The sequence below is a fragment of the Polypterus senegalus genome, chromosome 3, assembly GCF_016835505.1.
Source record: "Polypterus senegalus isolate Bchr_013 chromosome 3, ASM1683550v1, whole genome shotgun sequence".
Classification (NCBI taxonomy): Eukaryota; Metazoa; Chordata; class Cladistia; order Polypteriformes; family Polypteridae; genus Polypterus; species Polypterus senegalus.
This window is the reverse complement of record NC_053156.1, coordinates 21702993-21727890: the sequence shown is the minus strand read 5'-3', so window position 1 is coordinate 21727890 and position 24898 is coordinate 21702993. Positions and strand designations below refer to the sequence as shown.

At 39.1% G+C, this 24898-nt stretch overlaps 1 pseudogene; it reads right to left on the bottom strand.

The window, feature by feature from the left end:
• Positions 1-1450: 1450 nt before the first annotated feature.
• The window catches only part of LOC120526431, a 33518-nt pseudogene continuing 10070 nt past the window's right edge, over positions 1451-24898 (bottom strand).

The window sequence follows — 24898 nt, the reverse complement described above, 5'->3', positions numbered from 1 at the left end:
CAGTGTTGCATGGGCTGCATTTTCTTTTGTGACAGTTGGTTATTTATAGCTTGAAAAGGATATGTAAAGTCTATTTTAAGGTAACTGCCAAAAATGAAAATCACATGTCTATGTACTTGGCTTGATATACGCACAAATGTCAAACAATACACCACCACATGTTTGTTCAATTCAGTTATATTGAATTACTTGCAATACAGAGCCAATCTGTTTCAGAGGGAAATTGTTAGGGTTTTGTCTTCAGCTATTCCACACTAATAATGAATCAGGATTATTTTAGATGGCTGATTAGTAGCAGAGCATTCAAAACAAAGAAGTTTACATAATCATATGAATGACAGACACAAAGGCTGATGAGCAAGTAACTTTCATGGAACAATAGTCCTAGGTAACCCTGAGTGGACAATCCATGTTAAGAACCACACAATACCCATTTTCAGAGTCCCTCAAGGTGTCAAACAGGCTGCTTCCTTATACTCTGAGGAAACATTCTGAAGTCTCTGAGAATAATGACACTCGATGACCCAGCCAGTGTTTATACACACACTTCATCTGACTTGATCTCATTTGTTCTTTGTAGTCTAGCATGTGGCAACTCCTTGGAGTCTCCCTTGGCCAGAGTCATAGTCTTAGTAGCACCTGGTAAAACATTTGTTATTTTTCAATGAATTCAAAACGATTTTGTTAGGAATGCTGAATAAGGCTGTACATTTCTTATAACAGAATACAAGTTAAATTGTTTACTTTTTTACTGTACAGTAAAGTAGTGAAGTATTGGAGTGTGCTGATATGTAATCAAATGTGTTCTCTGCAGATCCTGGCCTATTTCTTGAAATGAGGAAGAGCCTGACAAAAAAATCTGCTTGCTCACAGGTTATGGATAGAAATTGAGCAAGTCGGCACTTTTACTTAGGGGCTGGGAGAAAAAAAGAGTGGAAAGTTCTACCTATTCATGAATTGTTGTGCTGAAAGTGTACAGACCAGGTTTACTTGATCAGATGTGAAATGTGGGTGGCAGCAGGAACTAAACCAGAAAACTAAGTGTGTGGGACTTGCTCCTTATCTTTAGGAAATTCTGTTTAGTGCTCTGACGGGAAAGCCTTCTTTATAAATATTGAGAGGACCTTTAATTGTGGTCAATGCTTATAACATGCTGATCTTCTGTTGTAGTGTTCCTAATTGTTTAGTTAGCTGCATTATTTGGTAACACAGCGTTTTTTAAGAATTACAAAGTTTTTTTTTTCATTTAATACTAAATAACCTTTCTAAATCACATCTCACTGTGTCACATATCTGGTGTTTTCTAGCAGAAACAAAATCTGTTTTTTGGGTGGGTGAGCTTATAAAAAAAAATAATAAAAGGTAAAAGCTTTCAGAAAGCATTCAGGTTGCTGCAGTTGTAGAGTGGTACCCTTTGATGAAAGAGGAAGCTTACAGAACCAAAGGGAAAGAAACTCATTCTTTTTTAAATGCGTCTTGTCATTTGAGTCGTACTGCTTGAGGAGCTCGTTATGCGTCCACCAGACCTGCCTCCGATGCTGTCGTCACTGCCACCACTACGTGATATGGCAAATCCTTCTCCTCCTCTTCCTACTGCAAATCCTCCTCCTCCTCCTCCTGCTCCAAATCCTCCTCCTCCTATTCCAAAACCTCCACCTAAAAATAAAAAGAAGATAGTTAAGTGATATTATAGCTTCAAAGCCTCATTCAAATCCACTTCCAATTACTCCTCCAAGTCCTGTACCCTCCTGCAAGTCCTAAATTGCCACTTGCTGCAAATCCTCCTCCTACTCCATAACCTCCTCCTGCTCCAATTCCTTCTCCTGCTCCAAAACCTCCACCTATAAAAATGAAAAGGACATAGTTGTCATATTATGACTTCAGAGTTTCAGTTTTAGCATGGTTCTTTCTGTATTCACTAAAAAAATGCCGATAATGTACTATTAAAAAAAAAGAAATTTACAATTCTTCTGCTTACCCATTAAAGCGCTAGTAGAAGATGACTGGACGTGGACTGCTGTGACTGCACCTCCTCCTGAACTGAGCCTGGCAGATAAACAGGTTGATTCAGGCCTCAGTATTGCAATCTTAATGCTTTATGATTTTATCTTGATCATATTCATTTACAAATCAATGAAGAAAACACACTCCCAAGAAATGAAGCAACAGAAAAAAAAAATATATATATATATATATATATATATATATATATATATATACAGCTCAAAAGAATTAAAGGAACACTTTTTAATCAGAGTATAGCATAAAGTCAATGAAGCTTATGGGATATTAATCTGGTCAGTTAAGTAGCAGAGGGGTTGTTAATCAGTTTCAGCTGCTGTGGTGTTAATGAAATTAACAACAGATGCACTAGAGGGGCAACAATGAGATGACCCCCAAAACAGGAATGGTTTAACAGGTGGAGGCCACTGGCATTTTTCCCTCCTCATCTTTTCTGACTGTTTCTTCACTAGTTTTGCATTTGGCTACAGTCAGTGTCACTACTGGTAGCATGAGGCAATACCTGGACCCTACAGAGGTTGCACAGGTAGTCTAACTTCTCCAGGATGGCACATCAATACGTGTCATTGCCAGAAGGTTTGCTGTGTCTCCCTGCACAGTCTCAAGGACATGGAGGAGATTCTAAGAGACAAGCAGTTACTCTAGGAGAGCTGGAGAGGGCCATAGAAGGTCCATAACCCATCAGCAAGACCAGTATCTGCTCCTTTGGGCAAGGAGGAACAGGATGAGCACTGCCAGAGCCCTACAAAATGACCTCCAGCAGGCCACTGGTGTGAATGTCTCTGACCAAACAACCAGAAAGACTTCATGAGGGTGACCCAAGGGCCCCATGTCCTCTAATGGGCCCTGAGCTCACTGCCCAGCAGCATGCAGCTCGATTGGCATTCGCCATAGAATACCAGAATTGGCAGATGCACCACTGGTGCCCTGTGCTTTTTACAGATGAGAGCAGGTTCACCCTGAGCACGTGACAGAAGTGAAAGGGTCTGGAGAAGCCATGGAGAACATTATGCTGCCTGTAACATCATTCAGCATGAGCAGTTTGGTGGGGGTTAATGATTGTCTGGGGAGGCATATCCATGGAGGGTCACACAGACCGCTACAGGCTTGACAAATGCACCTTGGCTGCCATTAGGTATCAGGATGAAATCCTTGGACCCATTGTCAGACCCTATGCTGGTACAGTGGCTCCTGGTGCACGACAATTCCTTGCTTAATGTGGTGAGAGTATGCAGGCAGTTCCTGGAGGATAAAGGAATTGATACCATTGACTGGCCACCACACTCTCCTGACCTAAATCCAATAGAACACCTCTGGGACATTATGTTTTGGTCCATCCAATGCCACCAGGTTGCACCTCAGACTGTCCAGGAGCTCAGTGATGCCCTGGTCCAGATCTGGGAGGAGATCCCCACAACACCATCTGTCATCTCATTAGAAGCATGCACCGATGTTGTCAGGCATGTATACAAGAACACAGGGGCCATACAAAGTGCTGCGTACAATTTGGAGTTGCTGCAATTAAATTTTGGCAAAATGGACTAGCCTGCCACATAATTTATTTCACTCTGATTTTTGGGGCGTCTTTGAATTCAGGCCTCTGTAGGTTGATCATTTTCATTTCCATCAAATGATGTGGCATCCTTTCGTTCCTAACACATTACCCAGTCTATATCAGTATAGATATCCAGGAGGATTTCTTTTTCCCATTGAGATCTGATGTGTTTTCAAAGTGTTCCTTTAATTTTTTTGAGCAGTTTATATACTTTGTATACCACAGTGACAGGTGAGTTACTCTCATACCTGCTCTCCTCGCCTTCCAGTAGTTTCCTGTAGGTGGCGATCTCAATGTCCAGGGCCAGCTTGACATTCATCAGCTCCTGGTATTCACGGACCTGTAGGGCCATATCTTGTTTGGCTTTCTGCAAGGCTCAGCAATGCGGGCTTTTGCATCTTTCACAGCCAGCTCTCCATGTTCCTCGGCTTTAGCGATTGCTGTCTCCAGGTTTGCCCTCTGACAGGAAATAAGCAATTTAACAATGTTTGAATTGGTAACCATTATGAAGTGGAGTTTTGGACTATATCTAACAATCATGTAAACCACTGCTGTCGAACTCCAATCCTGGTGGGCCGCAGGTGCTGCAGGTTTTCATTCTAACCATCTTCTTCTTCAGTGACCTGTTTCTGCTGCTAATTTACTTCTTTTTGCCTTAATTATAATGAACTTACCTCAGACAACTTTGTTGTCTCTTCTTCTTTTATTAGCAGCCAAACAATAATGAGACACAAAACAATTCACCACATGACCAGCATACCTGTGCCCACCACACAATATCTGAAAATAAAGAAAGGTGGAGGTCTCAATAAGGTTGATCTCTCAGGTTACCAAACATTTTGACAGTGGTCATAGAAGAAAAAATCAACAGTTTTGGAAACGTCTGCTGTGGCAGAATGAGAGCAGCAACAAGCTCTGGAATTAAATAACGGCTTAAATTACAAGCAAGAATCAGCTTCTCATTAAGAGACTGGCTGGAATGAAATTGGTTGGAGTTTGAAATCCCAGTTTAGCTGGTCATCTGTTGTCTCGTTTCATGTCTCATTTCTGTTTGGCTGCCATTTAAAGAAGAAAGGAATACATTCAGAGGACTGAATCCTTAAAAACATGGCTATTAAAATGAATAAAAAAGGAAATTAATTTGCAGTAAAAACTGGTCACTGATTAGGAAATGGATTAGAATGCAGCAGCCACTGCGGCTCACCAGGACCGGAGTTGGACAACCCTGATGTAAACTGTGATTCTTAGTCACAGGGCATCAAGACGCAGAAAACCTTTCTGTGTGTTATACATGTTCATATAAAACAGTAGACTGAGAACTTAATGGCTCACCTGTCCCTTGAGTGCTTCAATGTCAGCTGTCAGTCTGTTGATGAAACGGTTCAGGTCTGAAATTTCATATTTGGTGTTTTTCAGGTCGTCATCATATTTTACAGCTGACGATGTCATCTCTTCATACTACAAGAATGGTAAAAGTCTTCAGATGTTTTTATGTTAATATGTGAATCGCTTCTCTATTCCTCTGTCATGTCTGAGTCTAATAATAATTCGTCACATTTCTCCTTTGCTTACCTTCTGCTTGTACCAGTTCTCAGCCTCTGCTCGGCTACGGTTAGCAATGTCTTCATATTGAGCGCGCACTTCCGCCACGATGGCATTCAGATCAAGAGTACGGCTGTTATCCAACTCTAGAATCACTGAGGTGTCTTTAACCTGATGCTGTAATTCGTTGAGCTCCTGTGGTTCCAAACCAGAGGAAACATTAGCAACGTGCGATGTCTAGGTTTTCAATTATTTCACATGATTCTGAAAATTAAGAAGATTACCGCATCGTAGAGGGCACGTAAGAAGTTAATCTCATCTTGAAGTGCCTCGACCTTGGCCTCCAGTTCAATCTTGTTCATGTAAGCGCCATCAACATCCTAGAGACAAGAAAGTGGCATGCAAATGCTGCAACTGTGAACTGTGTGGCATCAACTTACAGTATTACCCAAATTTGAGTGACATGGAGTATTTTTCCAAATGTAATTTTAACAAATTCCATGAACCTATTCTATTTAAATAGGCCCTGAACATTCTAAATTACATTTTACTTGTTAAAATATATATTTGTCCACTACAGCCCTTTTGTTGATTTCATCTTCATACCTGAGTAAAAAACAAAATATTTATTCAGTTTACCATTAACTGCCTCAGTGCAGAAAGTCTGTGTGGATGTTATATGGATACGACCTGGGGAAGACCCAGGACTTGTTGGGAGGATTATATCTCCCATATAGACTGGGATCGTGTTGGGAATCCCACAATATGAGTTAGCAGATGTGGCTGGGGATGGGGAAGTATGGACCTCACTGTTATGACTGTTGACCCAGGCGACCTGGATCAGAAAAGCAGGTGAGAATAAATGAATAAATGTTTTATAATTGTATTAATACACATTTAATATATATTGCTTATCTCAGGTTTCTCATGACCATGAATGGAATAAAACAGTAAAAAAAAAAAAATCAATCAATTAATTAATAATATTTAATATATAATTAAATCTTCCAAGAATGTAATATTTAAAAAATGACAGCAGATTAAAAATTGCTCCTGTTCAGCTTAGCCTATTAAAATAACAGGCCGAATTCAACTGCAAGTTGGATGGCTGTTCATCAAAGTGCATGGTCATATACACACTCACGCTTACACTGACTCGCCAAATTAGTGTCAACAGTTAAGTTCATGTGCATTACTTTGGGGATATGAGGGTTAACTATACCTCCCATACCCTTGATGATTTGACAGTCATCATTTTATGCTAATACCCTCCCTGTACATTAGCTATTAGGTACTATAGGGTTGAAAGAAATAGACTGTTAGAGACAGAGGATGATCAGTGGGCCAGAATGGTCAGACTGTGGTGTGTATTTTCGCCAGTACATCGGGAACACCCTACTCTTTTCAATAGACGCTCAGGGATGCCTCTTGCTGGCCTCACCAACACATTTTCCAGCAGCAACCCAAGATTTCCCAACTTATTCTCTCATCCTAAACATGCTCAGCTTCAGGTGGATTATACATTTGTCTACATAACAATAGTGTTGAATGATTATGTGTTGCTTTACTTCTCAGATACTCTACCCCATGTCCCACTAAAAACCCCAGTGTTATTCATTGGGTGGAGACTCCATGAGTCTGAAGCTGGCACATTACACGTTCAGCATTACTGATATTTCCACTTTGCCTTGCACTGTTCTGTACTGTACTTTTTTATAAAGTAGTTTCCCTTTTCCCACTTTGTTCTTTTTTACTCATAAATGAGTGATGTTTTATTTTTTATTTTTTCTATAATCTTATTATAGCTGGAATCTTATGCTAATGTTATTAGCCTGTATTCCATGAACAGATAAATACATTGAATTGAATTATTTCAAAAAATCATTTTTGAATTGTTTCTTTCCTCACTGAACCCCATTCCAAAGGACTTTATATGCTTATTTCGTATATCTCATATGTCTATGGCACTGGCAGGTTAAGTTCCTCAGACATAGTTACATAAGTTTTGTATTATTTTTAGACAGAAGACAATATTCATCTTAAAACAGCTCATGTTGGTGGTTGCAAACCATAGATGGAACTATACGTAAGTTGTGTTATAAGTATGGCATTCCTCAAATGTATAAATATAGCTACCTGAAAAGTAAGGACTGATTTTTAAAAAATACCTGAGGCATGGATATAAGAAAATCACGTTTGTTTATTTGAAATTATCTTATAATCGAAAAATTTTCATATTTAGGGTGGCTGCGAAAAAATAACTGATGTCTTAGCTTATTTCAAAAATAATTTATATGTTATCAAAACGTCTAACCTCAAAATAATAAATAACAGATGTAATCAGAAATTTAGAAGCATTACGCTGGTGTTACTGTGACAACAAAATAAATGTCAATGTAATAGCAACACATGTAATACAAAATAAGTTATGAAATTTTATTTCACAGCCCGCCCTAAACTCTAATTTTTTGGATGATACATTAGAAGTGTCATTTGGTGACAGTTGGTTAAGACACATTTGATTGTTGTCCGAATTAATTCCAGACATGCAATATTTTCTCCTTCAATTCCATGGCCATATGTGAGGTATTTTTTTAATCACTTGTTATACAGCTACACTCGTGATCAAAAAGTTATTTTAAACTTCCCTTCTAATTCCTGTGCTATGTTTAGCCAATATAATATTCATACATATTCGCAATCCAAGTATAATTGTTTTTAAACAAATGGGAAATTAATCTCTTATTATGGATAGTTTTTAAAGTAGACACTAAAAAGTAATTGTTTTATGATCATTTAATTTGATCGCGAGTATACATACATACACATGTATACAGTGGGGTGTGCTGCAACATACTTTTGAATAAGTGAGTTCATTTTTGGTATTTCTTTTTGTCCCAACAAAAAGGATATTACAAAGAATTGTCATATCTTTCATAATGAAATGTGTATACAAAAGTGGTGCTCAGAAAAGTAAGGAAAAAAGAGAAAAGATTGACTCTTTTATAAATAGAGTCAAGAAGAGCTAAAACTTATAACTTCTTTCTTATAACTTCAACATGTGATGAAAATAATTTTTTGTGATGATTACTATCAGTATTTGCAATATATAATTTCACAACAAATATTAAAAATTAGCATTGTAATACTTGTGAAAGAAACAGTCTCAACACACGATAAAGGTTTGGGGCAGCCACCCGTATGTTGTCCCTGGCTGCACAAGAGTAAAGAAAACAAATTTGCAGTGGTTTTATTGAGTTCCAGGACTGAACTAATGAGGTTTTGAAAGATGGTGGCTTTATAAGCCATGAACCAGAAGTGATGTCATCTGACCAGATCTGGAAGTGCTGTCAGTCTGGGTAGCGGAACTGGAAATTACATCAGTTTGGATGCCAGAACCGTAGGTAATGTCAAATCAGGCAGGTTTTCCCGTATTTAGCCTGCAGTGATAACAGAGGTAGGTTTAGTGCACCCCGACACCCCCTGGCCTGGTGGGTAATTACCTCCACTTGGTCCGTTCAGCTCCTTCCTAGTCGCACGTGTGTGACATCCTCGTAAATATGTTTAAAAATTATGTGGGCCATTTCATAAATGATGCCCACATTGATAGCAATGTGAAGTGGGTGAGGCAATCCTGGTGCAACAGACATTACTTGTAGTTAAAGACTTCAGAAATCAAATTGTGTGTTAGTTAAATGATATAGTTATATTTTTCCTGTTTGAATAAAAATATGCAAAATGTTTGATATACATATATGTATATTGAGGTACCTAATCCTGTGGGCCCCATTAAAAACTTTCCTTCTGTCTAGTTGTAGTCTAGTAGTTCTGTCTGGTTGTTTGTGTATGCTGCATAAACCAATCAAAAGCAATAATAGTACTTTTACGTACCCAAGAATGCCTTCTTTAAAATAAATAATGAGTTCCCATTTTGTCTGCTCGCTCTTGTTAAAATATGCATTTTTCACATGTATACCCCAAGGCAAGCAGCTTGTCACAACTGTGGGAAGTTTATTTTTATCAAAGATCTCACCTATTCTAGACTTAAACAGTGAAAAACGCATTACCATTGAATAGCCGAGTTTCAGCCCATTCTAATGTTGTATAATTGTCTATGATTGGTCATTTATATTACATGTCACAGCTGTGTGTAAAAGACAGGCAATGATTGGCTTTTGCAACAGCTCATCTTTACTTATCATTATGCATAAAGATAGACTGAGATTCTAATCACAGTTTTGACTCTTTTGAAAGTAATGTGTTTGATGATGGACTTAATGCTACCCTTAATTTTTAAGCACTGCTATTAGTATAATTTGCTGCTTTGTGATGTTCAGTTTTTTAGTTCGAGTGTCATGGGTTTAATTACCATACCTGGACACTGTCTGCTGCGTTTTTTTCCTATGTCAGTTTACTGAGCGGTGCTTTTTAAATTTCAACTCAAAATACAGGCAGTTTTTCTTAGCATTCCTGTGAATACTGTTACACTGTAGCTCTCGAACTTTCATGTGAGAACACCCCCCTTTGATTGAATGTAAATGTATCACACTGTTGTGAGCACATGAGACAAACTAGGCATTTCAGCAATGTGGTTTGCTCGTGGTATAACAGCATACATTCCCTACACCTCTTTTATCCCCAACTCCACTGTCCCTGCCTCGACCAAACTGAAACTCAGAAACGAGCACAAATACTAACATGAAATAATAGTGTGGCTTTTTGGGAGGTAAGGTTTGGGTGGGATTATGAAGTGGGCGCTCTGTGAAGCAAAGACAGTTAGGAAAACAATAAAAGAATCTCCCACAGCTGTGTTGATCCCTTTAGTGGTGGTAGCAGTGATGGGTCATATCACCAGTGAACAAGTCTCATGTGCATATGAGGCAGCACTTGCTACCTGAGAATCAAAAGTGAAACACTTGAGCAGATGTGTTGATATGACTTACTGTGTGTGTGCTGTGTGGAACTGGACCCAGACACAGACAGGCGGACATCGTTGTTTCACCCAACACGCTCCTTAATTAACAAACTATTTACAAATACGTTCAGTGCACTACCCAGTGCCTCCAGCACTGATCCCCCAAAGTCCAGGCCTCACAGTCACAAAATGCCTTTCTGTCCGCCTCCTCTCCTCTCTCCAAGCTCCGTCCTCTTCCACCCGACTCTTGCTAATGAACGGAGGGAGGCGGCCCATTTTATCACAACCTGGATGGGCTTCAGCTGTTTCCCGCCAATCCCCCACGGACACACCCCCGTGTGGCGGAAGTACCGACTGCGCACCCGGAAGCCCTCCGGGTGTCTCCAGTCTTCTTCCCCCAATAATGCTCAATAATGCCATAAACCATTTAATGCACACCTGGTTCAAATTGTGAAAATGAGCAGGTTTTGCTTTTTGTAGTTGTCTCAGATCAGTGTAAAGTTTGAAGAACTGCGATATTGGCAGAAAATATCTCTGCATTTTCTGGGATTTTGATGATAACGATAAACAATATTTGCTTCCTTTAAAAATATATTTGTAAAAGTCTTATTGATCTAGCTTTGTCTTTTTAATAGGATATTTATTGTGGGGTGTCTGTTGGTAGATAAAGATTTATTGATCTGGAATTTGCTGACAATGCTGTGATTTTCGTGGAGTCTTTGGAAGCTCTGATCAGGACACTCGAGAGACTGAGTGAGAAGTCTGAGTGTCTTTGTTTGGAAATGTCCTGGATTGAAAAACCAAACATCCAGGCCTTTAATGACCACTTGGGCACAGCGATCAGCAGTGTGTCTGTCTGCAGAGAAAGTGTCAACCTTGTTGTGAGGTTTACTTACCTTGGCAGCGATGTTCATGTCTCTGGTGACTCTTCCTATGTGATCAATAGGCGGATTGGGAGAGCATGGGGGGTCATGAGGTTGCTGGAAAGATAGAAAGGGCTGTATTTATGCAAAAGGGTAAATAATGGTCCAAGTCTTTAGAGTCCTGGTGCTTCCTGTCTTGCTATATGGTTGCGAGACATGGACGATATCCTGTGACCTGAGAGGACGACTTGACTCGTTCAGTACTGTGTGTCTTTAGAGAATCCTTGGGTACTGCTGCTTTAACTTTGTGTGAAATAAGCAGTTGCTCATCGAGTCCCGAATGAGACACATTACCTGCATTGTGAGGGAGCATCAGTTATGGCACTACAGCCATGTGGTGCGATGCCCCAAAGGTGATCCGGCTCGCATAAACTTTATTTGTTCGGGACCCATGCAGCTGGACCAGGCCAAGCAATATGCTGTACCACATTCTCCTCAACCTGACATGACCTAACCTGACCTGACCTATTGTAGTTTAACAATGAGATTAATGGAAAGAACAGTTAAGGAAAACATGTTTTACTTATTTACTTAAAACTGACGTTAAGTAACATGAAAACATTAAAATCACCAGTCAAAGTATTACTGAGATCAAACAATTCATACCATTTCAAAGTGGCCTACGTTATTTACGTAAAAGACCAACAAAACTATTATTGTAAGAGACAATCTTAAAATGTTATTGCTTTATGTTAAATCTTATATTAGTGTTTGAATAATTTGAATTGAATATAATTTACTTATAGATAAATTATAGATTATGGTACAACCTTTTACCCCTGAAGTTAACATGAGATAGACCCTTCTTATCTATATCTATGATACAGCGTATTAATTAAGTCAGTGTGTGTTTAGAATTAGTCTTATTGCTAGCAGGACTGAAAGACCCACTTGCACTTTGTAAGTGGGATAGGCATACAGTTTTCTGACCATTTAGAAATGGTCCTCCTTTTAACATATAAAGCATTAAATGGCCAAGGTCCGAATTACTTGTCTGAACTTATCATGACTTACAAACCTGAGCGCACATTAAGATCTCAAGATGCCGGTCTGCTTATGACTCCAAGGATTAATAAAATAACAGTGGGAGGTCGAGCTTTTAGTTACACTGTGGAATGGTCTGCCTGCTACAATAAGAGATGCCCCTTCGGTCCCAGCCTTTAAATCTCGGCTGAAGACTCACTACTTCAGTTTAGCATATTCTGATTAACTGTACATATTGCATCTCTGTTGTTAGTCATTAGCACTAAAACATAAGTAACATGATTGGGTAACACTTTATAATAACTGCACACTATGAAGCATTAGTTAAGCATGACTAAATACTTTGTTCATCATTTAGAAAGCATCGCTTCCACATTAATTGGCATTAGCAACAACTTTATAAATGCCATTATAAATGCTTTAGTACTAATCACAAAGTATATTTATGTCTTTGATAACTGCATTTACGATGCTTTATTAATGATCAATTAACTAATGCTTCATAGTGTGCAGTTGAAAATACTTTGTTCATCATTTAGAAAGCATCGCTTCCACATTAATTGGCATTAGCAACCACTTTATAAATGCCATTATAAATGCTTTAGTACTAATCACAAAGCATATTTATAATGTCTTTGATAACTGCATTTACGATGCTTTATTAATGATCAATTAACTAATAATTAATATTTTTCAAAGAATCAGTACTAAAGCATTTATAATGGCATTTATAAAGTGGTTGCTAATGCCAATTAATGTGGAAGCGATACTTTCTAAAAGATGAACAAAGTATTTAGTTATGCTTAACTAATGCTTCATAGTGTGCAGTTATTATAAAGTGTTACCCATGATTGTTATAATTTGTTACTAACCCTCACCTATTCTGTTTCTGTTCTCGGTACTCAAATGTGGCTCTTGGTGCCACGGCCCACCTGCCAAGTTGTTTGCCTGCCTGTGGTAAAGTCATCCCTGATGGAGGATCACATGAATCATGGGAAAAAGGGGTCCTTTCATCGGATTGGCTGGCGAAACAGCGCTTCAGCCATGGAATGGCCAAATGGGGAGGCAGCTTGATGGATGAGGTCTCCAGGACTCTAAAAATATCCAAATCTTATTATGTGATATCATCTACTGTTAAATTCTGCTCCGTACTTCTAAAATTTTTATTATTATGCTTTATTAAGGATTTGTTCTGTTCTGTGTATTGTATTATATTGACCCCCTTCTTTTGACACTGCACGCCCAACCTACCTGGAAAGGGGTCTCTCTTTGAACTGCCTTTCCCAAGGTTTCTTCCATTTTTCCCTACAAGGTTTTTTTGGGAGTTTTTCCTTGACTTCTCAGAGAGTCAAGGCTGGGGGGCTGTCAAGAGGCAGGGCCTGTTAAAGCCCATTGCGGCACTTCCTGTGTGATTTTGGGATATACAAAAATAAACTGTATTGTATTGTATTGTATAAATGGTTCAACTATATTAGAAAACTTAAAGAACAACATATATAAACTTTACACAGAACTTTTCTTTACTTTGCCATACCAGCTTTTTCTCTATTTTTATTGAACTGCCAGAATCCTGTGAAGCATACTGAAGCTGCAGAACTTTGGTATTTTTAGGTAAACACAGCTGCAATTATAATGAGAGCAATTTAAACAGACACCCTTAAAGTAAATGAGGTATAAATCCAAAGGGAATAAAATACTAAGAATAATTCAACTATAGGGTATGAACATTACAGTCTGGATTAACATAAACTGCTCTGCCATAAGGTGAATTGTGCAGCCTACGAGCAAGAACAAAAATGTAACATGCTTTCTACTGAGGAAACTTCAAGTTGTGTGACAGAAACACCGTTCTGTCCACAGTATCTGGCCTCAGAGCAGCCCGGTTTCCTGGTACAAACGGTGCTGAAAGCCTTCCCTGAAGGACTGCTTGAAACAGGGATGCACTGGTACTTTTTTGCAAGTTTCCCCAAATTGAGAAGATGTACTTCTTGTGTTTTCCACTACTCAAGTTGGTATTCATTACTGCCCACCTCAGGTATCAGTCATAAAGTCGCTCTTGATCTCTTTTTCAATGGCAATGTGCAGAGACTCTCCTCTGAATTCCTGTGTTTGTTTTACAGTACTGTAGCTGCTTAAAGACTCTTTTTCTTGTTTGCTCCTTCCCTTGTGTCATCACCTACTCCAACTTCGGGAATGTGGTGAGGAAGCAAGAATCTGTGCAAGAGTTTTAAACAATAAAAAATAAAAAATTGTGCTTTGGAATTGAGGACACCTACAAAGACAAGGAGAAATGAGGAAAAGGTTATCCTGAAGGAGCAGTTTGTCAAGATTGGTTTAGGGGTGAAAGGAGTTTTGGACACAGTGTTGATTAAGAAGCTGGAAAGTGAAGATGTGATGATGAATGTTATTCGTGCATATGCCCTGCAAGTTGGGTGTGCGATGGATGAGAAAGAAATTTTTCTGGAGTGAGTTGGATAAAGTGGAGAGAAAGTAGTAAATATGGTGTCAAGGAGAGGAATGAAGAAGGTCAGATGGTAGCGAATTTTGCAAGAAGAATGGACATGGCTGTGGTGATTATATATTTTAAGAAGTGGGAGGTACACAGGGTGATGTACAAGAGCAAAGGAAGATGCACACAGGTGAATTTTATCCTGTGTAGGAGAATCAGTTTGAAGGAGTTTGGAGACTGCAAAATCGTGGCAGGGGAAACCATAGTTAAACAACATAGGATGGTGGTCTGTTGGATGACGTTGGAGATCAAGAAGAGGAGGAGGATGAGGGCAGAGCAAAGGTTCAAATGGTTGAAGTTGAAAAAAGGAAGACTGTAACGTGGAATTCAGGAAGGAGATAAGACAGGTGGCACTGAAAAGTTACCAGACAGCTGGGAAAGCAGAGGTTGTAAGGGAAACAGCCAGAAGAGGGCCTGGTGTGATATTTTGACAGAGAAAGGAGGACAAAGGAACCTGGTGGTAATATTGGCAAGTACAGGATAGTATACAGAGCAAGAGGTTGGCGAAGAAGAAGTGGGATTAAGAAAGTCGACAGGAATACAAGGAGGTAAGGTATAAGTTGAAGAGAGAGGTGGCAAAAGCTAAAGTAAAGGTGTTTGATGATTTGTATGAGAGGTTGGACACTAAGGGTTTAGACCTTTACCGATTGGCTAGACCAGCGTTTCCCAGCCTCAGTCCTGGGGACCCACTGTGGCTGCAGGTTTTTGTTCCAACCAGATTCCTAATCAGTGACAACACCTGATAGCACTGATCTCATTTAATTAGCTGGTATTATTTTTATTTTATTCTACATTTAGAAAAGCACAGCAACATGATTTTTACTTTTATAAGACATTTAGCAATATTTCTCTTTTGCTATAGATTTAAATGCTTAACTCTCTTTTGTTGATTTCATTATATTTTGCCCTTTCTCTGTACAGTTTTCCCCTTCGTTGTATCTTATTGGCAATTTAAAATGAGAAGAGCAGAAACACTGAAAAACAACACTGAATAATCAAAGGCTGCAACTACTTTAGCATCAGACCCACTAATTAGTAAATAATGGATTCATTAAACAATTAGAACACCTAGAAATTTAGAATGAAAATCAAGATGAAAATATTGTTAAAAATTAAAATAATACATTATTCCCATATAACTGCTTGGTACTATATATATATATATACTGTACATATTTTACCAAACTTAGTTTTCTAATTTCTATATTGTTCCCAAAATACAGAACTTGGGAAATAACACATCACTTAATTAGCCCAAGAGTCTAATTAAAAACAGAAGCTGGTTGGAACAAAAACCTGCAGCCACAGGAGGTCCCCAGGACCGAAGTTGGGAAACACTGGGCTAGACAGAGGGACTGAGGAGGGAAAGATGTGAAGCAGGTTAAGGCAATAAAGGATAAAGTTGGAAACATACACACAAGTGAGGAGAGTGTGTCGAGCAGATGGAAAGAGTACTTTGAGAGGTTGATGAATGAAGAGAATGAGAGAGCGAGAAGGTTGGATGATATGGAGTCAATCGGGAAGTGCAGCAGATTAGCAAGGAGGAAGTAAGGACAACTATGAAGAAGATTAAGAACAGGAAGGCTGTTGGAACAGATGACATACCTGTGGAGACATGGAGTTGGTTAGGAGAGATGGCAGCGGATCTTTTTACCAGATTGTTTAATACAACTTTGGAAAGTGAGATTATGCTTGAGGAGTGGAGAAGAAGTGTACTGGTACAGATTTCAAAGAATAAGGATCATATGCAGAGTTATAGTAACTACAGAGGGATAAAATTGATGAGCCACAGCATGACGTTATGAGAGAGTAGTGGAAGCTTGGTTAAGAAGTGAGGTGATGATTAGTGAGCAGCAGGATGGTTTCATGCCAGGAAAGAGCACCACAGATGCAATGTTTGCTCTGGAGGAGTTGATGGAGAAGTAGAGAGAAGGCCACAGAAGGAGTTGCATTGCGTCTTTAGAAAGCAAATGACAGGGTGCCGCAAGAGGAGTTGTGTTATTGTATGAGGGAGTCGGGAGTGACAGAGAAGTACATACGAGTTTTATAGAATATGTATGAGGGAATTGATGAGGTCTGCAGTAGCAGTGACAGAGGACAGGAAGATATGAAAACAGATGATCTGCTGTGGTGACCCCTAACAGGAGCAGCTGAAAGAAGTAGAAGAATATAGGCATGTGCTTCTTATGGAAATAAAAATAATTAGTTTGAACAGATTAATAATTCGTTCCAACTGATTTTTTTGCCTGACACCAATGGAGTTACGTACTAGATCAATTTCACTTAAATTGCATTTTAAAGAGGAACAGCAATTTTTGCCACACCAGCTCTGTACACCATGACTCATTCATCTTGATCTCAGTTTATTACCTGTACCAGTTTCGACTACGTTCAGTTACATTTATCTTACAATTACAGATAAAAACATTCCATTGATCTCAACACAAAAATGAAGGTAATCTAGCAGTATGAACGAGGAACGAATGCGAATATGATCACATGTGACTTTAAGTTATTCCATTGTAACCGTTATTTACCACATGCACAGTAATGCTGCACTCTGGCTTTTAATCCGGTTAACCTACAAAGCCTCTGTATTGTGTGTCACAATGTGCCGCTTTTTGCAAACCACCACAAAGAGGTAAGGAAAGCACACTGAACTCTATTATCTGTTAATGTTTAATACTAACAGGGTGAATTGTTAAAACAGATAACTTTTGAGTGCCTAAACTCTGCCGGTACAATTCCTGTTCTCACAGATAACACAATGAACACTGGGAGAGGCTCACACTGATGATGTAACTTGACACAGGCAAAGAGCCGTGTTTTTGATTGTTTTTTGCAAAGTGAGTAACATACTCGATAATTTTACGTTGTATGTCATTAAAACAACAATTAAGATATTATTTTAGATGATCCACATTGTACACACCTATAGTATGCTTTTATTTTATGTGCAATCCTTCAGTTATACGGGGTGATCAAGCTGTTACCTCAGCTCTTTATCACTGTCTTCTCTTTTACAACAAGGTGTGACAGATAGGGGGCGCTGTCATCCCCTTGAACCCTCAGACCAGACACCAGATCAAAGTCTAAATAATGGATTTATTACAATAAAAATGTGCACAAAGCACCCTCCACTCCACAATACTCATACACAATAATAATCACAATAATCAATAATCCTCCACACCTCCCAGCAGCTCAGTCACCCTTCCTCCCAACTCGGCTCAACTGCTGGGATCTCCCATAGTTCTTTTATATTCCCTGACCCGGAAGTGCTTCCGATCACCCCGTCCATGTGATTCTTATCACTTCTGGGTCAGATTAAAACTCTTCTTTTCTTCAGCCTGGAAGTACTTTATTTCTTCCGTCCTCGTGACTACGGAGTACTTCCGTGCTATATCAAACATACAAGTCCTTGATACTCCCTGCAGCGTCCTCTGGTGGCCCCCATGGTATCCAGCAGGGATGTGAAGGAAAACTCCAAGGTCCAAGATGCTCTGCTGGAATTTGGGGCCTTTCCACATCGCAGGGAGGGCTCTATCTGGCGGTGTGGAGGTATTGGTCAGGATAAATGGCCGGCCATACTGTATGCCACAAAGGTATAATCTGTTTTGTTTCTTCTGCTACATGTAAACCATTCTCCTAACTTTCTTCTTTCACATTTGTAAATGGTGTCTATACTGTTTTGTGCACAGACCCAGAGTCATACCCGAAGTGTCACCTATAGGGGGCTGCTGCCAACCAAATCATTTAAAAATGCATATGTGAGCCAATGGAAAATAGGCATCTAAAATTATGTGCAATTCAGTGGTACAGACTGTACCTATTTGTTGTTTTATTTAATTGGTTTTTTGGATGATCCCACATGGTAACTTCCTACAGTTACACGAACGAAATGTAGCATCATCTTGCTAAGAACACCTGATGAGGGCTGTAACATTAGGTCTTTCTACAAGACAGTCACAGGTCATTCACACATAATTTGGCCACATTTGTTTTAGGCATTGTGACAGCCTGTCATGTGATCCATTTGTCCTCCTATTGTGTTGTTCTTCTGGGCCTACAAGATCTTTATTGAATGAACACCTTCTTGCAATAGTCATCACCAGCATCATCCTACTGTCACTTCAGACGGCGTACATGTGCTTTGTAAAGATTATACATTTAAGTTAAAGAAGAGCTCTGCAATGACTGGCACTCCTGAGTGGAGTTGAATCCTATACTTGGGACAGAGTGGGGTTATTTGTTACAGTGCAAATTTTTTAACTATATGCAAAATGTACTTTAGAATTAGTGACCGATGTTCAGTTTGCAGAGGGTTTTTGAGAGTTAGTCTTTACAGATTGTCATGTGATTTTTCTTAACCACGAGTGGCTTGTTAAACAACACAACATGTGTTACATTATTTTGAAGGAAAGATTGCACATCAATTATTTAATATTTATTAATTATAACCTAACACTCCAAAATGAATTTAATCTAATTGATGGTTGTGGGTGGAGCCTTTTACAGGTACAAGACAGAAACAGGAGTCCTTTCTGAAGAAGGTGCTAATCCATCACAGGGCTCCTCACACTTGGTCAGCTTTGAATCACCAAGTAACCTAACCGGCACCTCTTTGGGAATATGGGAGGAAACCTGTACACAGTACACAGAGCAAAATGCACACACACCCTAAGGAGAGCATGTACACTCCACATACTGTAGAGAGTGAACAGGAGCAGTATTTAAATACACTAATCTGTGCTCTTCCTTCAACACATTTTGTTTTGATTTTTTACTTTTGATAAAGCAAAATTCAGCTGTAAAAATTAATTTCTATTCAAGCATTTGAGCGTCTCAGAGGCAATACGCAAGATTCCAAGAAAGGGTTTGGATTTGCTCTGCTTGTTTCTCACAGCAGTAATTTTATTCATTTTATTGGATGTCAGTGGTTATAGTTTGTCTTTTTTGTGTTTTGTGAGACCATTTAAAAATGTGTGTTGTGTTCCATGAGGACTTTAACTTATATTGTTTCTTGAAAAACTTAAGTAAATTTATTTTGTTTAATAATAAATATCCCCTTTTATCCAACCATTTTCTACCACCTTTCTAGTCCGGGTTGCAGGGAAGTTAGTCTAAGAAATGAAGAAGGAAGGCGTTAAAACAGTGTGACAGATGCATAAGTGGAGTAGATAGATAGATAGATAGATAGATAGATAGATAGATAGATAGATAGATAGATAGATAGATAGATAGATAGATAGATAGATAGATAGATAGATAGATAGATAGATAGATAGATAGATACTTTATTAATCCCAAGGGGAAATTCACATAATCTAGCAGCAGTATACTGATACAAAAACAATATTAAATTAAAGAGTAATAAAAATGCATGTAAAAGCAGACAATAACTTTGAGTAATGTTAGCATTTACTCCCCCGGGTGGAATTGAAGAGTCGCATAGTGTGGGGGAGGAACGATCTCCTCAGTCTGTCAGTGGAGCAGGATGGTGACAAAAGTCTGTCACTGAAGCTACTCCTCTGCCTGGAGATGACACTGTTCAGTGGATGCAGTGGATTCTCCATGATTGACAGGAGTTTGCTTAATGCCCGTCGCTCTGCCACAGATGTCAAACTGTCCAGCTTTATTCCTACAATAGAGCCTGCCTTCCTAAAGGCAGAGTTGTGTCTCTTAGCACACCGAAATGAAATGAGCTGGTGACTAAAGAAGCTTCACAACAACATGGAGCGGAGGGGCAGCATCAGTTATGGTGAACTCTAATATTGCCATCATCATCTTTTCTGTCACGGGTCAAGGGTCTCCCTGCTGTCTCTCAGTCTCTATGCTTCTGTTTCTGTTACTACACAACAGACTAAATGACACTGATAGTACTGTAGTACGAGAGCCAGATATTAAAATTTTGGATATTTTGGGCACATTGGCACACCAGCATCTTCCATTTTCTGATTTTTTTTCGGCCTTGTATTTTGGATTTGTTTGTGATCTGATATTTTGTAACACATTTTGAAAATCCATTGCTTTTTAAAAAAGTTAAAATTTTATGACATCCTTCTGTTTTAGCTTCAAAGGTAGGTGAGCTTTTTTCATCCCGAAGTCCACTTCTTTGGCTTGTTACCAACTGTAATACCAGGGGATAAATCTTAACTTTGAATTGCCTTCTTTTCCCTCCTCTTTCGCACAGGGAGTTTCTACTACAACAAGCTGGCTTGTATGATCCCAGCTGACAGATTGATAATCTTTCTGGAAGTCCTTTGTTTCCCGTGACCATAGCGCCCATAGCAGCCTTTATCTGTAGGGATAACTCATTATGTATATGTCAATATATAACAGAATAGCACTATTACGCTACAAAACTATGTCCTGCTACAGTGTTGAATATGCTGCATCTTCTCTTGAGGCAGTTCACTATTTTTGATTAAACAGGGCAGTCATTTATGTTGTTGATGTCAATTCTGAGTTCTTGCTAACATTTTTTATACTGCTCTCCAGTCTGTAGTTATTCAACCTTCTCAACCTGTAATGGCACTATATGTTTAAATTGATCAATTGATGAGTGACATAGTGGCATATTTGTTATCTTTGCTGCCTCTGACTTCTAGAGGTGTTGGTTCAATTCTTAGCCTTTTTGGCGTCTGTGACAAATTTTCATGTGTTTCTCTGATTTCTCTCTTCTGGTCCCTTTGGTTTATTTCCACATCTGAGAGATGTTAATGGTTGGTTAATTAGTAAACCAAATCAGGTAACATAGGCTATGTCATGCTGCAAAGTTGTAGTGAAAATGTGGCTTCACCAAACAGATAGATTCATGATTGATTTACAAGCATTTCTGAACTGGTTACTTCAAAACAATGGAGGAAAGGTGAGATGAGAACTGATATTCATTTATGCAAGGAAGTTAAAATTCATATTCTGTTATTGTTGATATAATTGTTTTTAAAAAAGAAGGATATGTATGTAATAGTATTGTCAAATCAAAATATATAAAACAAATAAAAAAATAGCTTCAGCAGGGTGTGTAAAGTCAATTTTAAGGTTATTACCAACAAATGTCTATGTACTTTGGTTGATGTGCAATACAAAATACACAAACACATGTTTAATCAATTCAGGTTTATTGAATTATTTGCAATACAGAGCCAATCTGTTTCAGAGGTCAGTTGTTAGGGTTTTGTCTTCAGCAGTTCCTCACTAATAATAATTCAGGATTATTTTAGATGACTGAATAGTATCAGAGCATCCAGAACAGAGAAGTTTACATAATCATATGAATGATAGACACAAAGGCTGAAGAGCAAGAAACTCTCATGGAACAATGGCCCTAGCTAATCCTGGGTGAAAAATGTATGTTAAGAATGACACAATGCCCACTTTCACCATCCCTCAAAGTGTCAAAAAGGCTGGTTCCTTGTAGTCTGAGGAAACATTGAGAAGTCTATAAGAACTATGGCACTCGATGACCCAGCCAGTGTCTATACACACACTTCATCTAACTTGATCTCATTGGTTCTTTGTAGTCTAGCATGTGGTAACTCCTTGGAGTCTCATTTGGGCAGAGCCATAGTCTTAGTGTGACCCGACATTTGCGTGATAGACATATGCGCGCCGAAAAAGTAGCACTGATTAAAACGCGCCGACAAAATCGCCTCGACAAAATCGCGAAAGTTGCATTAAATATGAATTACTAGTTTAAAGCATATATAATAATGTTTATTTTAGAAATCAATATTATGAGACGCGGCATGCCATCATCATGGCACGCAGATAGTCCTTAAGATCACGCCCTGCATATGTAGGAAGAATTGCAGCAAGGGCGTCCCACTCTCTTGGCCTCTCTCGCGATTTTGTCGGCGCGCATTTGTCAAAAACCAGTTAGCGGGTTTGTCGGTGCTCATTTGTCCTTTGAGGTTTTGTCGGGGCACATATGTCTATCGCGCTTTAGTCGGTGAACCTAGTCTTAGTAATACTGTACCTAGTAAAAAAAATTTTATTTTTGCAATGAATACAAAAATATTTTGTTGGGAATGCTCAATAATGTTGTACTTTGCTTATAGCAGAATACCTGTTAAATGATTTAGTTATTTCACTGTACGTTAAAACACTTTAATATAGTGAAGTGTGCTGATATGTAGTCAAGTATGTTCTCTGCAGATCCTTGCCTATTTCTTGAAATGAGGAAGAGCTTCACAAAAATAACTGCTTGCTCACAGGTTATGGATAGAAATTGAGCAAGTTGGCACTTTTACTTAAAGGTTGGGAGAAAAAATAGAGGAAATTTCTATAGGTTCATGAAATGTAGTCCTGAAAGTGTACACATTAGGTTGAACAGATGTAAAATGTGGCTGGCAGCAAAAAATACATCAGAAAACAGAGTGTGTGTGACTTGCTTATTATCTTGAGGAAATTCTGTTTAGTGTTCTGCAGGAAAGCCTTCTTTATAAATGCTGATAGGACCGTTAATTATGGTCAATGCTTATATTGGGCCGATCTTCTGTTGTAGTGTTCCTAATTGTTTAGTAAGCTGCATTATCTTTTAACACGGCCTATTCTAAGGATGACTTAGGTTTTTTTCATCTAATACTACATAACCTTTCTAAATCACATCTCACTGTGTCATATCTTTTGTTCTCTAGCAGAAACTCTGCTTTTTGGGTGGTTGAACTTATAAGAAAAACAAATACAAGAAAAAAGCTTTCAGAAAGCATTCAGGTTGTTGCACTTGTTGGGTGGTACCATTTCAGGAAAGAGGAAGCTTGCAGAACCTAAGGGAAAGAAACTCATTTTGTTTTAAATGAGTCTATTGCAGTGTGTGTGGAACTTGTAATGCGTTCTCCAGACATGCCTCTGACTGAGACACCACTGCCACCACTATGTGATATGGCACTGCTGAATCCTGCACCTCCCATTCCTCCTCCAAATCCTGCAGCACCTCCAGTTCCTTCTCCCATTCCTCCAAATCCTGCAGCATCTCCCAAACCTACTCCAGCTCCAAATCCTCCTCCTGCTCCAAAACTTCCACCTAAAAAAATAAAAAGGACATAGTTCAGTCATATTACAGCTTCAGAGGCTTAGTGTTAGCATGTTTCTTCCAGTAGTCACTAAAATAATGAAGATAATGTACTAAAAAATAAATAGAAATTCAATGAACTCTTCTGCTTACCAGATGATGCGCTAACAGAAGATGACTGCATGTGGACTGCTGTGACTGCACCTCCTCCTGGACTGAGCCTGGCAGAAAAACAGGTTGATTTAGACCTCAGTATTACAATCTTAATGCTTTCTGATTTTATCTTAGTTATATATATACATATATATGCATATATATAAATATACATATATATATATACATATACACATATACATACATAGCAAAATACCCGCGCTTTGCAGCAGAGAAGTAGTGTGTTAAAGAAGTAATGAAAAAGAAAAGGAAACATTTTAATAATAACGTAACATGAATTTTGTCATTGTCATGAGTGTTGCTGGCATATATATATATATATATATATATATATTGTAGCGACCCGGCAGTCAGCGCTGCCGGAGTGATGCATTGTGTGAAGGTTGTACATTCACTGATTTTTCTATTGTTTTTCCTGTTGTACTTATTAATTTCTTAATTTGTAAATAATGTTGTGTTTGTGTCCAATTAGTTGGGTGGGTTTGGGTCATCGCCGTCCGGGGTTATTTATTTTGTAAAAAGTACCGGTTATGTGAAATGTGTCTTCGTGCATGACCTTGGCAATGGCCGTGCAATAATGTCGAGCTTTGTTTACTGGCTATCTGTGAATAAAAAGATACAACAGGACAGAGCTGTATTCATTGCTAAGATTTCATCTAAGCAATTAATGCCGAGACACTCGGAGTTGTGCGGTGTATGGGACACGAGTGCTCGTTACTTAAGGAGCTGGGTACAGCTGCGTGCTGCCGAGACACTCGTAGTCGTGCGGTGTATGGGACACGAGTAGTCGCTACTTGAAGAGCTGGGTAAAGCTGCGTGCATAACGCTGGCAATCCGCTAGCCGACAGCTTGGGAGAGGTGCACGGCAGAGTTCGGCTTTAAAAACTTCAAGACTCGACCACGGGTCGCTACATTGGTGTCAGAAGTGGGAGACCAGGCTGTTTAGAAGACGCCGTTATGGAACAGAGTCTTGAAGAATTAGAGCGTGCCATCTTAGAGAACAGCGTTACGTTAGAGCGCCTGATCAGCGGAGCTGAAAAGCGGCAGACCGGCCTGATGGTACCAGTATTCCCCGGACAGTGTTGCGATCTTCTGAGCACGGCCAGAGTGGGCTGTCGGCTGCCGCAGCGATACCCCAGGTTACCAGCTGGACGGTCCGCTTCTCTCGGTCACCTGCTAAGCTGCCGCGATACAGCGGATTGACTCCTTTAGAGCCATACCTTGCACAAGTGGATCTGGCCGCGATACACAATGAGTG